This window comes from Dermacentor variabilis, chromosome 3, assembly GCF_050947875.1.
Source record: "Dermacentor variabilis isolate Ectoservices chromosome 3, ASM5094787v1, whole genome shotgun sequence".
Taxonomy (NCBI): Eukaryota; Metazoa; Arthropoda; class Arachnida; order Ixodida; family Ixodidae; genus Dermacentor; species Dermacentor variabilis.
The window spans coordinates 215,621,594-215,625,627 of record NC_134570.1 but is presented as its reverse complement, the minus strand read 5'-3'; the positions used below and the strand labels follow the sequence as shown (position 1 = coordinate 215,625,627).

Here is a 4,034-nt window from a genome sequence, read left to right as displayed (position 1 = left end):
CGTGGCTTCACCACTGTGCTCTACGCGCATTGTCAACTTGCCTGTAATTGGCAGCGGGACTCCTCCGTACGTTTCTAGCCGTAAACTACAACTTTCTAGAGGAAAGTCCGACCAATATTGCCAGTACATTGTTCTGGTATGATAGACACAGATGCTCCTGTGTCAACTTGCATTTTGACATTCCCAGCTGCCACCCTAACTTTCACAATGTAGCTACCGTAATTACTCGGACATGAAAAAATGTGGCTAAGCAAATATCGTCCTCACCACTTATACCGTCCGAGTCACCGGAGCCTTCTAAACCAGTGCTCTTTTCAAGGGTGTGGAACGAACGTGGCGTTGTTCTGGAGACCCTCGCCAGGTGTCCCACCTCTTTGCAGGCAAGGGCATCGATATTTGCGTACGGGGCAGGTTGCGGCGGTATGTGTTGATCCGCAACGGAAACTGTCCGTTGATTCGGCTGGCCTTTTCGTGTTCTTGCTGCCTGCTCTTCTTGTCCTTGCGGTGGCCTCGGATTTTCTTAGTTGGGGCTGATGAACCAGGTTCACCTCGCTGAGTTCTTCAGGGTGAATCGTCTTTGTTTCGGTGCGAGTGAGTTCCCCACTTTTGGCAAGGTCATAAGCAGCTTGGAACGTCAAGGTACTCTTCTTGAGGAGCTCGGCTTGTGCTGTTTCCTTTCTCAATCCAGCCATGAAACGATCCAGGAATTTCACGACCTTACAGGATGCCACCTACCTTTTCGGTTCTAAAGCAAACGTAGCAACTGGTTCGTTTTCTTGCTACAATCGACGGTTTAACCGGAATCTTTCTGCTATCACCAAGGGCTTCGGTGAGTAGTGCCCTTTGAGAGCCTGCCTAATTCGTCGTATGTTTTGGCTTCGGGCTTCACTGGGGCCAACAAATTCTTCAATCTGCGGTAGGCCTGTTTTCCAATGACAGTCACAAAACCGGATACTTTCAAGTCGTTGCTGACCTGGGTGACACAGGTATAGTGTTCAAAGCGTTCCACATAAGATTCGAAGTCTTCGCCTCCCTCTTCCACGAACGGCTTGAAGCGGCCGAAGGCAGCCATGTGGTGGTCCACCTAGACGCCTGCTGTTCACAAACTGCTGGGGCCGCAACCAGCGCTTCCTATGCACAAAAGAGTAAGGCGTGCAGACACGGACAGAAGCGTGGACAACACGAACGCATTCGTTTTGTCCACTTCTCTTGTGTCCATGTCTGCGCACCTTACTTTTTTTTACTTAATCCTTACCAACTAGCTCAGCTTTCTGTCGCTTTCAGCGCCTCAGCCATGGCCCGGCTATCGTACGATATGAGAATTCGATCCTCATCGCAACTGTTGTGACTTCAAGTACGCAGTAGCCTACTTGCCAGAACACGTTTATTGGCGCTTGCAATACAACGGAAAGAACGTCAATGCACTTACGTGGTCGTCTTATGTACCTATACAGAGCTACTATTCAGTGACACCACAAACAAAAACAGGCACGTGCGTACTGTCTCAGATACAAGAATTGAAGATCTCAGTGGTGTCAGAGTGCCGCTACACGTTCTATCTAAAGGGAGATGACACAATACTTACGGTATCTCTTCAGACAACTTTAAACCGACAGGGCTCAGCACCATTTTCAGAGTGTCTTATACTCGGACCATAGTCACAACCATCATTGTCTCAAAAAGCGACTGATGCACTAGTGCAGCACTTAAAGTGCACCGGAGTGAGTATGGTTCCAGTGCTCCTGTGGATCCTCCCACGTGCACTAAATGCACAAACGCTTCCTTTTTATATTTCTATATCACTTACTCCCTTTACAGGTTAGCAAGCCGAACGCTCGTACGGCTGAGTTCGCTGACTTTCCTTTGCTTTCCGTATATCTCTCTCTCTTTACGCGAATCACGTCTTCATGGCCACAGATAAGGGCGAACAAGTTTTAATATAGAAGCAGCGCACTTAAACCTGACACGTTCACGCACACGTAAAAAGGACATACACAGGCGCTCGGCTTCAACTACTACTTAATTGCTCAAAGACCCGCCATTTGTAGTGTCCCTTGAGAAGCGCAGTGCTTTGACGGCAGTGAGGAGTGACCAAGACCCAGAGTAAAAAAAAAGAAAAAAACAAGGATGACATTTTTGTTGATTCCTATTCTAGCAATGATCAATCTCCAAGATAGCGGCACGCTGTGTGAGGGTACGATACTGAGGGCCAACTGACAAACCTGTCTTTCCATTTGTCAATTTCTATTGCTTCAATTCTTGAAGTACTGGTGCTTCCCGCATTCAAACAAACACAGAATTATGTATGCTAAATATGCACGAAATAGGTCAACGCTTAAAATGCAGGTTCTTTCCGAATTAAAAAGGAAGATGACTCTTTATGCTAGATCTGTACTAAATGCGCCAATCATTAAGTACAGGTGCTTTCCCTAAGAAAAAACAGCTGATTCTGGATGCTAAATCTCTACTAAATGGGTCAACCGTTCAAATGCAGGCACTTGCCATATTCACAATACAGGCGACTATGTATACTAAATCTGTACTAAAGGACCAACCATTAAAATACAGGTACTTCCTGAAAAAAAAGTGACTGCTTATGCTAAATCTGTACTAAACGCGCCAACCGTTAAATACACATACTTCCTGTATTAAAAACACAGGCACTTCTGTATGCGAAATCTGTACTAGATGGACTAACCATTAAAATGTAGGCACTTCCTGTGTTCAAAATACGCGCGCCTCTATGCTTATTCGGTACTAAACAGGCCAATCTTTAATAACCGAGAAAGGCGGGCTAGTGGGTGGTCGATATTTAAATGCATAATGCAACCGCGCAAACGACAACTGACGAAGAAGGAAACACACTGGACAAGCGCGGAACTCAACAGTTGAAGTTCCAGGCTTGTCCAGTGTGTTTCGTTCTTCATCTGTTGTCGTCTGCGTGGTTGTATTATCCTTCCAATGTTTAATATACGGGCACTTCTCGTATTCGAAATACAGGCGACTCTTATGCTAAATCTCTAGTGAACGGGTCAGCCAATAAATACAGGTTCTTGTCGCATCCAAAAAGCAGGCGGCTGTGTATTGTTAATCTGCAATAATCGGGCCAACCGTTAAGTATAGGTGCTTCCCGTAATAAAAAAAGCAGCCGTATATATATCTTAAGTATGTTCTAAACAGGGCAACTATTAAAATCAAGTAGTTCGCAATTCAGAATACCAGGGACTCTGTATGATAAATCTGTAGTAAACAGGCCATCCGTTAAAATGCAGGTACTTCCCCTATTCAAAACACAGCATATTTTATTGCATGCTGAATCTGTACTAAACGGGTCGACCATTAATATATAGGTACTTCACGTATTATACAAGAAGCGACTGTTTATGCTAACTTGTGCTAAACGGGTCGATGCTTAAAGCTGTTTCCCCTATTGAAAAAATAGGCCATCCCATGTGCTAAATCAGTCTGAAAAGGGTCAACTGTTAAAATGCAGGTAATTCGAGTACTCAAACCCATACGCGATAATGTATGTAAATCTGCACTAAACACGCCAAGCAGTATGTGCAGGTATTTCCCGTATTCAAAAAACAGGAAACTCTGGGTGCGAAATCTGTGCTAAATGAGCCAACTGTCAAAATAGAAGTATATAGGAGAGGAGATAGTTCGGCTAGTTGTTTAAAATGCGCACTGAAGAAGTTTGCGCGGAGACACAAGGACAATGCCGAGAAAAAAGGAAGAGCGCTAAGTCACAACTGAAGTTTGTTCCAAACGCACAAACGAATAAATAGGAAAACTGGCACAGAACAAAACAACGCTGTCATGTGGAACATCACGCGTACCCCATTTACCTGATTGAGTTGGGCAAGAACCGGAACTGCCTATCAGACAAGAGGACGGAAGTCTTACGCACTCGTCTCCGCTGCTACGCGTATGGAAGGCTTCCATGAGCTCTCACACGAGTTGATTCGTGTGCCTGAATAGGATTGTTGTTTTGTGGAAGAGCGGCTTGCATTCTATCTTTTTCCTATCGTTCT

The 4,034-nt window shown here is 45.0% G+C and overlaps 1 pseudogene; it reads right to left on the bottom strand.

The window, feature by feature from the left end:
• Nucleotides 1-314: 314 nt before the first annotated feature.
• LOC142575021 (uncharacterized) lies at nt 315-1,072 on the bottom strand (annotated as a pseudogene).
• Nucleotides 1,073-4,034: the final 2,962 nt, after the last annotated feature.